Source organism: Procambarus clarkii, chromosome 43, assembly GCF_040958095.1.
Source record: "Procambarus clarkii isolate CNS0578487 chromosome 43, FALCON_Pclarkii_2.0, whole genome shotgun sequence".
Lineage (NCBI taxonomy): Eukaryota > Metazoa > Arthropoda > Malacostraca > Decapoda > Cambaridae > Procambarus > Procambarus clarkii.
Window position 1 is genome coordinate 14,486,338 of NC_091192.1, and position 10,892 is coordinate 14,497,229.

Below are 10,892 nucleotides of genomic sequence, written 5' to 3' on the forward strand. Positions count from 1 at the left end.
CGGATAACATCAGCGGCATATGCCAGGCTGGCCAACATACGAACGGCATTCAGAAACTTGTGTAAAGAATCATTCAGAACTTTGTATACCACATATGTCAGGCCAATCCTGGAGTATGCAGCCCCAGCATGGAGTTCATATCTAGTCAAGGATAAGACTAAACTGGAAAAGATTCAAAGGTTTGCCACCAGACTAGTACCCGAGCTGAGAGGTATGAGCTACGAGGAGAGACTACGGGAATTAAACCTCACTTCGCTGGAAGACAGAAGAGTTAGGGGGGACATGATCACCACATTCAAGATTCTGAAGGGAATTGATAGGGTAGATAAAGACAGTCTATTTAACACAAGGGGAACACGCACAAGGAGACACAGGTGGAAACTGAGTGCCCAAATGAGCCACAGAGATATTAGAAAGAACTTTTTTAGTGTCAGAGTGGTTGACAAATGGAATGCATTAGGAAGTGATGTGGTGGAGGCTGACTCCATACACAGTTTCAAGTGTAGATATGATAGAGCCCGATAGGCTCAGGAATCTGTACACTTGTTGATTGACAATTGAGAGGCGGGACCAAAGAGCCAGAGCTCAACCCCCGCAAACACAACTAGGTGAGTACAACTAGGTGAGTACACACACACACACACACACACACACACACACACACACACATCGTGTCAGCGAGGCGGACAGCCCGCCACCTGGTAACGTCACCCACTCCACTTCCTGCTTACCACAGTAGGTAGTGGTGGGATGGCAGCGGGGGAACTGGTGGTATGGGTGAAGCCATCCATGGTCTGGCCTTAAAAAACAAACAAGTATCGCTTTTTTTGAGAGAGAGTAAAGAGGAAGGAGAGGCACAGGTGAAGGGAAGTAAAGAAGTGGGAAATACAGTGAGAGGTATGAAAGCAGGCGGGCTGTCCGCCTTGCTGACACGATGTGTGGGTGTTGGCAGCTAAGCTAAGCTGGCTCCCTCTTGTCAGGGAGCTGTGAGTGTGTGAGAGGTTCTTCACATGTGTTTCAGCATATATGGATGTCTATAGATGAATACTGTGTAGCATTCATATATACACTCCCTGATGTTTCCACACATGTTGTTCTGTTTAAGGCTCTTTATTTTATTATTATTATTTATTTATTTATTCATACATACACATACATGTATATTTATATACATATACATACATATATATTTATATACACATACATACATATATATTTATATACTATACATATACACATCTATATACATATACACATACATATTCGATTTTTTTCTATTATTGGGGGAAGGATTTCTGGTCAGTATTTCATCTGGGAATTACGTATTGTGGGGCGGGGTTTTCATCTAGTAAATCGAGGCTCTTGGGCCACCAGCTATGGAAGTGGGGCGTCTCATCTTGGGCCACCAGCTGTGGGAGTGGGGCGTCTCATCTTGGTCCACCAGCTGTGGGAGCGGGGCGTCTCATCTTGGGCCACCAGCTGTGGGAGTGGGGCGTCTCATCTTGGTCCACCAGCTGTGGGAGCGGGGCGTCTCATCTTGGTCCACCAGCTGTGGGAGCGGGGCGTCTCATCTTGGGCCACCACCTGTGGGAGCGGGGCGTCTCATCTTGGGCCACCAGCAGTGGGAGTGGGGCGTCTCATCTTGGGACACCAGCTGTGGGAGTGGGGCGTCTCATCTTGGGCCACCAGCTGTGGGAGTGGGGCGTCTCATCTTGGGTCACCAGCTGTGGGAGTGGGGCGTCTCATCTTGGGCCACCAGCTGTGGGAGTGGGGCGTCTCATCTTGGGCCACCAGCTGTGGGAGTGGGGCGTCTCATCTTGGGTACCCAGCTGTGGGAGTGGGGCGTCTCATCTTGGTCCACCAGCTGTGGGAGCGGGGCGTCTCATCTTGGTCCACCAGCTGTGGGAGCGGGGCGTCTCATCTTAGGCCACCAGCTGTGGGAGCGGGGCGTCTCATCTTAGGCCACCAGCTGTGGGAGCGGGGCGTCTCATCTTGGGCCACTAGCTGTGGGAGCGGGGGCATCTCATTTTGGGCCACCAGCTGTGGGAGTGGGGCGTCACATCTTGGGCCACCAGCTGTGGGAGTGGGGCGTCTCATCTTGGGCCACTAGCTGTGGGAGCGGGGGCGTCTCATCTTGGGCCACCAGCTGTGGGAGTGGGGCGTCACATCTTGGGCCACCAGCTGTGGGAGTGGGGCGTCTCATCTGAGGCCACCAGCTGTGGGAGCGGGGCGTCTCATCTTGGGCCACCAGCTGTAGGAGCGGGGCGTCTCATCTTGGGCCACTAGCTGTGGGAGTAGGGCGTCACATCTTGGGCCACCAGCTGTGGGAGCGGGGCGTCTCATCTTGGGCCACCAACTGTGGGAGTGGGGCGTCTCATCTTGGGCCACCAACTGTGGGAGTGGGGCGTCTCATCTTGGGCCACCAGCTGTGGGAGCGGGGCGTCTCATCTTGGGCCACCAGCTGTGGGAGTGGGGCGTCTCATCTTGGGCCACCAGCTGTGGGAGCGGGGCGTCTCATCTTGGGCCACCAGCTGTAGGAGCGGGGCGTCTCATCTTGGGCCACTAGCTGTGGGAGTGAGGCGTCTCATCTTGGGCCACCAGCTGTGGGAGCGGGGCGTCTCATCTTGGGCCACCAGCTGTGGGAGTGGGGCGTCTCATCTTGGGCCACCAGCTGTGGGAGCGGGGCGTCTCATCTTGGGCCACCAGCTGTGGGAGCGGGGCGTCTCATCTTGGGCCACCAGCTGTGGGAGTGGGGCGTCTCATCTTGGGCCACCAGCTGTGGGAGTGGGGCGTCTCATCTTGGGCCACTAGCTGTGGGAGTGGGGCGTCTCATCTTGGGCCACCAGCTGTGGGAGTGGGGCGTCTCATCTTGGGCCACCAGCTGTGGGAGTGGGGCGTCTCATCTTGGGCCACCAGCTGTGGGAGTGGGGCGTCTCATCTTGGGCCACCAGCTGTGGGAGTGGGGCGTCTCATCTTGGGCCACTAGCTGTGGGAGTGGGGCGTCTCATCTTGGGCCACCAGCTGTGGGAGTGGGGCGTCTCATCTTGGGCCACCAGCTGTGGGAGTGGGGCGTCTCATCTTGGGCCACCAGCTGTGGGAGCGGGCCGTCACATCTTAGAGTAACCTAACATTGGGTCCTCTAACATTTGGATGGTGTTCGACACCCTGATGGCTTGGTGCTGCAGTCTGATGTTTAGTGGCTGTTTGTTCAGGAGTTCGTGGAGCTCCTGGATTGTCTGATCATTTGGTGGACGGTGTTTTGCTGCTCTCCTTAGCGCCTTATTTTGTACTGCTTGCAGTTTCTACATGTTAGTTTTCTTCAAGGTGTGTAGTGGTACTGGGGGATTCTCTAGATTCAGCCGAACTAGCGCCTTGTATAGGTGGATCTGAATGTTCATGCTGAGGCTTCGGAATCTCCTCAGTTTCCCTAAGGCTGCTTTGGCTTTGTTTAGTCGGTCCCTTACGTGAATTTTTATCCAGTATTCTGCTCTACACACTCACTTCCTATTCGTTCGTTCTTCCCACTCCCCTTCGCCAGGCCTGCCCCGCCCCGCCCCGCCCCGCCCCAGCCCCCGCCCTGTCCCAGCCCCCGCCCCGCCCCGCCCCAGCCCCCGCCCTGTCCCAGCCCCCGCCCGCCACGCCCCGCCCCGCCCCGCCCCGCCCCCGCCCCGCCCCGCCCCCGCCCCGCCCCCGCCCCCGCCCCCGCCCCGCCCCGCCCCGCCCCGCCGACACTGTACCTGCCTCACTGACACTGTAGTTTGTGGTGTGATACAGCACAAGAGAGGGGGAATCGCCCGATAACGGGAGTCCAGGAGCTAAAGGTCAACCTCGCCAGGTATTCCTTGCTGGGACTGACCTCTAGCTCCTGGACTGTAACCATTAGTAGGATTGGCCTGGTCGAGGACCGGGCCGCGGGGACGCTAAGACCCGAAATCATGTACTTGTACATGAAAATTTCCTCTGCGGAAGACATAGAATAACTACAAGCAGATATCAACAAAGTTTTCGATTGGGCCGCAGAAAATATCATGATGTTAACGGTGATAAATTCCAGGTACTCAGGTACGGTAAAAATGAAGATCTGAAACATAATACAGAGTACAAAACACAATTGGATCTGCCCATAGTAGGAAAGCAACATGTCAAGGATGTGGGAATAATGATGTCCGACGACCTAACGTTTAGGGAGCATAACCAAGCAAATTTTGCGTCAGCCAGAAAAATGATCGGATGGATTACGAGAACCTTCAAATCCAGGGATCCCATCACGATGGTTGTACTCTTCAAGTACAACCATGTTGTACTTGAAGAGTACAACATGGTTGTACAAATTGTGTTGTCCCGTCTTGAGTACTGCTCAGTACTCACTTCCCCCTTCAGAGCAGGAGAGATAGCTGAAATAGAGGGAATACAGAGAACATATACGGCACGCATAGACGAGATAAAGCACCTAAATTATTGGGATCGTCTCAAAGCTCTCCAAATGTACTCACTAGAAAGAAGACGAGAGAGATCAATAATATACTCGTGGAAGATACTGGAGGGCCAAGTACCAAATCTACACAGTAAAATAACAACGTACTGGAGTGAACGATATGGAAGAAAATGCAGAATAGAACTAGTGAAGAGCAGAGGTGCCATAGGCACAATCAGAGAACACTGTATAAACATCAGAGGTCCGCGGTTGTTCAACGTCCTCCCAGCGACTATAAGAAATATTGCCGGAACAACCGTGGACATCTTCAAGAGGAAACTAGACTGTTTTCTAAAAAAAAAAAAAACGTGCCGGACCAACCGGGCTGTGGTGGGTATGTGGGCCTGCGGGCCGCTCCATGCAACAGCCTGGTGGACCAAACTCTCACAAGTCAAGCCTGGCCTCGGGCCGGGCTTGGGGAGTAGAAGAACTCCCAGAACCCCATCAACCAGGTATCATGTCGAGGTAACCTCAAGGTAAGGTAACATCTGCTGTGGTGTTGGTGATGCCCGCCAGGAACGACCACGATGCCATCGACGAGGGCCAGGGACGACCCCTAGGCAGGAGGGGGTCGGCCAGGGACGACCCCTGGCCAGGAGTGGGCCGGCCAGAGACGACCCCTAGGCAGGAGGGGGTCGGCCAGGGACGACCCCTAGGCAGGAGGGGGTCGGCTAGGGACGACCCCTGGGCAGGAGCGAGTCGGCTAGGGACGACCCCTAGGCAGGAGGGGGTCGGCTAGGGACGACCCCTAGGCAGGAGGGGGTCGGCCAGGGACGACCCCTGGCCAGGAGTGGGCCGGCCAGAGACGACCCCTAGGCAGGAGGGGGTCGGCCAGGGACGACCCCTGGCCAGGAGTGGGCCGGCCAGAGACGACCCCTAGGCAGGAGGGGGCCGGCCAGGGACGACCCCTGGCCAGGAAGGGGTCGGCCAGACCTCGGAGTGGGTCTGGTGTTTGAGGAACTCGGGGCTCGGACGAGCGGCTTACATGTGGGATTCCGGGTTAGCCAAGCGAGAAGGGTGACACTGATTGCTTGCCCAGGTGCGGCCATGGTGCGGCCTTGGTGCGGCCTTGGTGCGACCCAGGTGCGGCCATGGTGCGGCCTTGGTGCGGCCCAGGTGCGGCCATGGTGCGGCCCAGGTGCGGCCTTGGTGCGGCCCTGGTGCGGCCATGGTGCGGCCCAGGTGCGGCCCTGGTGCGGCCATGGTGCGGCCCTGGTGCGGCCCAGGTGCGGCCCTGGTGCGGCCCAGGTGCGGCCTTGGTGCGGCCCTGGTGCGGCCCTGGTGCGGCCTTGGTGCGGCCCTGGTGCGGCCATGGTGCGGCACTGGTGCGGCCCTGGTGCGGCCCTGGTGCGGCCCTGGTGCGGCCCAGGTGCGGCCCTGGTGCGGCCCAGGTGCGGCCTTGGTGCGGCCCAGGTGCGGCCCAGGTGCGGCCATGGTGCGACCTTGGTGCGGCCTTGGTGCGGCCTTGGTGCGGCCCTGGTGCGGCCCGGGTGTCAGCCGTGTTGGACGGTGTTTGGTGGCGTCAGTTTCAGTTGGACAGCATTTAGAAGTGTCAGCTTTATTGAGACAGTTCTCAGTGGATCTAACTCCAAAGAGTCAGAGCTCAACCCTCGCAAGCACAACTAGGTGAGTACACACACACACACACACACACACACACACACACACACACACACACACACACACACACACACACACACACACACACACACACACACACAGCAGGACAGCCTTCAGGAACCTGTGTAAGGAATCATTCAGAATCTTGTACACCACATATGTAAGACCAATCCTGGAGTATGCGGCCCCAGCATGGAGCCCGTACCTTGTCAAGCACAAGACGAAGCTGGAAAAAGTCCAAAGGTATGCCACTAGACTAGTCCCAGAACTAAGAGGCATGAGTTACGAGGAAAGGCTGCGGGAAATGCACCTTACGACACTAGAAGACAGAAGAGTAAGGGGAGACATGATCACAACCTACAAAATCCTCAGAAGAATCGACCGGGTAAACAAGGATGAACTATTCAACACTGGTGGGACGCGAACAAGGGGACACAGGTGGAAACTGAGTACCCACATGAGCCACAGAGACGTTAGAAGGAACTTTTTCAGTGTCAGAGTAGTTAACGGATGGAATGCATTAGGCAGTGATGTGGTGGAGGCTGACTCCATACACAGTTTTAAATGTAGATATGATAGAGCCCAGTAGGCACAGGAATCTGTACACCAGTTGATTGACAGTTGAGAGGCGGGACCAAAGAGCCAAAGCTCAACCCCCGCAAGCACAAATAGGTGAGTACAAATAGGTGAGTACACACACACACACACACACACACACACACACACACACACACACACACACACACACACACACACACACACACACACACACACACAGTGCCCTAGCATGGCACTGTGGCCAAGGAAATGCCCTAGCATGGATAAGGAACTACCTAACAGGAAGGAGCCAAAAAGTTACGGTAAGGGGCGAGAAGTCGGACTGGCGAACAGTAACGAGTGGAGTACCTCAAAGATCAGTACTGGGACAAATTCTATAATATATGTTATCGACATGTTTACAGGCGTAGAGTCCTACATGTCGATGTTTGCAGATGACGCAAAGTTGATGAGAAGAGTTGTGACATGAGGATTGTAGTGGCTACTGGAGTTCAAAGCGAGCAAATGTAAAGTTATGGAAATGGGACTAGGTGATAGGAGACCAAAAGGACAGTACACAATGAAAGGGAACTGCCTACCTGTGACGACACTAGAAAGAGACCTGGGCGTGGACGTAACACCTAATCTATCTCCTGAGGCACAAATAAATAGGATAACGACAGCAGCGTACTTTACACTGGCAAAAGTTAGAATATCATACAGAAACCTAAGTAAGGAGGCATTTAGGGCGCTTTACACTGCCTACGTGAGGCAAGTCTTAGAGTATGCCACCTCATCACGGAGTCCTCATCTGAAGAAGCATATAAGGAAACTGCAAAAGGTTCAGAAGTTTGCAACAAGACTTGTCCCAGACTTACGAGGGCTGGGGTATGAAGACCGCCTGAAGGAACTGTGCCTTACGACACTAGAAAAAAGAAGGGAGAGGAGGGGGATATGATAGGAAAGTATAAAATATTCAGGGTATTGACAGATTGGACATAGACGAAATGTTCACACGGAATAATAACAGAACGAGGGGACATGGGTGGAAGCTGGAAACTCAGATGTGTCACAGAGATGTTAGGAAGTTTTCTTTTAGCGTGAGAGTAGTGGAAAAATGGAATGCACTTAAGGAGCAGGTTGTGAAAGCAAATTCTATTCATAGTTTTAAAACTAGATATTATAGGGAAATAGGACCGGAGTCATTGCTGTAAACAACCGATGCTCGAAAGGCGGGATAAAAGAGTCAAAGATCGATCCTGCAGACACAAATAGGTGTGTACAAATAGGTGAATACAGTTGTGTGTGTGTTAGGTTAGTTGAGAGGCGGGACCAAAGAGCCAGAGCTCAACCCGCGTAAGCACAACTAGGTGAGTACACACACACACACACACACACACACGGGACCGAGCGGACAGCACGCTGGACACGTGATCCTGTGGTCCCGGGTTCGGTCTCAGGCGCCGGCGAGAAACAATGGGCAGAGTTTCTTTCACCCTATGCCCCTGTTACCTAACAATAAATAGGTACCTGGGAGTTAGTCAGCTGTCACGGGATGCTTCCTGGGGGTGAGTGTGTGTGTGGGAAAAAAAGTTGTAGTAGTTAGAAACGATTGATTGACAGTTGAGAGGCGGGTCGAAAGAGCAGAGCTCAACCCCCGCAAGCACCAGCATATCAAGGATTTGGGAATAATGATGTCCGATGACATAACGTTTAGGGAGCATAACCAAGCAAATATTGCTTCAGCCAGAAAAATGATAGGATGGATTACGAGAACCTTCAGTCCAGGGATCCCGTCACAATGGTTGTACTCTTCAAGTCACGTGTTGTCCCGTCTTGAGTACTGCTCAGTACTCGCTTCTCCCTTCAGAGCAGGAGAGATTGCTGAAATAGAGGGAATACAGAGAACATATACGGCACGCATAGACGCGATAAAACACCTAAATTGTTGGGATCGTCTCGAAGCCCTCCAAATGTGCTCACTAAAAAGGAGACGAGAGAGATATCAAATAATATACACCTGGAAGATACTGGAGGGCCAAGTACCAAATCTACACAGTAAAATAACAACGTACTGGAGTAAACGATATGGAAGAAAATGTAGAATAGAACCAGTGAAGAGCAGAGGTGCCATAGGCACAACCAGAGAACACTGTATAAACATCAGAGGTCCGCGGTTGTTTAACACCCTCCCAGCGAGCATAAGAAATGTTGCCGGAACAACCGTGGACATCTTCAAGAGAAAATTAGATAGTTTCCTCCAAGGAGTGCCGGACCAACCGGGCTGTGGTGGGTATGTGGGCCTGCGGGCCGCTCCAAGCAACAGCCTGGTGGACCAAACTCTCACAAGTCGAGCCTGGCCTCGGGCCGGGCTTGGGGAGTAGAAGAACTCCCAGAACCCATCAACCAGGTAACAACTAGGTGAATACACACTTGGGGGGGGGGCTCATAGCTGATCGAGTGACCAGCGCTTGGGGTTTCATAGTCCTAAGGGGCCGGTTACGATTTCCTTCCGAGGCTGAAACAAATGGGCAAAGTTTCTTTCATCTGAGTTACTTAGGTTACTTAGGTTAGGTTACATCATAGAGGACACGGCAATCCTCCAATCAGATGTAGATCAGGTTTTTCTATGGGCTACAGAAAATAATATGGTGTTTAACGAGGATAAGTTCCAGCTCATGCGCTATGGAAAAAAGGAAAATATAAAAACGGAAACCACGTACAAAACTCAGTCAAATCATAACATAGAACGAAAAGGCAATGTAAAGGATCTGGGTGTACTCATGTCGGAAGACCTTACCTTTAAAGAACACAATAAAGTAGCCGTCACAACTGCAAGAAAAATGACAGGTTGGATAACAAGAACTTTTCACACTAGAGATGCTATACCGATGATGATACTTTTCAAGACACTAGTGCTCTCTAGAGTGGAGTACTGCTGCACAATGACAGCCCCTTTCAAAGCTAGAGAAATTGCTGACCTGGAGAGCGTGCAGAGATCCTTTACTGTTAGAATCCACTCAGTAAAACATCTAAACTATTGAAACCGACTGCAGAGCCTAAATCTGTATTCTCTTGAGCGCAGGCGGGAGAGATACATAATAATCTATACGTGGAAAATAGTAGAGGAGCTGGTCCCAAACCTGCACACAGAAATAACACCACATGAGACCAGGAGGCATGGCAGGATGTGCAGAATACCCCTGTTGAAGAGCAGAGGTGCAACAGGTACTCTGAGAGAGAACTCTATCAACATCAGAGGCCCGAGACAGTTCAACACGCTTCCACTATACATAAGGGGCATAACTGGCAGACCCCTAAACATTGTTCAAGAGAGAACTTGATAAACACCTCCAAAGGATACCTGATCAACCAGGCTGTGATTCATATGTCAGGCTGCGAGCAGCCGCATCCAACAGCCTGGTTGATCAGTCCAGCAACGAGGAGGCCTTGTCGAGGACCGGGCCGCGGGGACGCCAAGTCCGGGAAGCACCTCAAGGTAACCTCAAGTTAACCAAGGTAGGTTTGGTCATATATTTTCATTATACACACTCACTAATTTTAACTCAAATACAAAAATATATCATATATAATATAATCATATAATATGTCATATAATGGAAAGCTTTATCATTCTATTAGAAAAAAGGAGAAAAGTATAAATTTAAAGAAAATTGGGCTTGGTAGGAAAATCGGGCCTTCCATTCGTGGCCAAGTAATTCGTTCCGACTATCTTGCAAAGATATGTTGTTGAATATGACCGAAAGATTAATGACTCTAACACGAATCATCTCAATATTTCTTTCGTTTTTCCTCACTGTCGAGAGAAGTTGAAAAATTAACTCTCCAAAGTTCATTAATAAAGTGTATAAATGAACTTTGGAGAGTTAATTTTTCAACTTCTCTCGACAGTGAAGAAAAACGTAAAAAATATTGAAAAGATTAGTGTTAGAATCATTAATCTTACCCTTGCGGTCATATTCAACAACATATCTTTGCAAGAAAGATATGTATTTGGGGCACACGTGTTCCTCACGTGTGCCCCAAAGAATGAGGTGATTTGATAAAATACTATGCCCAAGATTACCATCAGAGTGCCGGCGGGGGGGGGGGGGGGAGGGTGGTTCAAATAGCTTCGGCTATCACCTCCTTATGTCCGATCGTGTTGGTCGAGTGGAGTGGTTAAGGTGTCCTGTTCGCCAGCAGAGTTCTCCTGGCAGTATGGGTTCGAGTCACCTCTGGGGTGTGAGTTTTCAGTTAT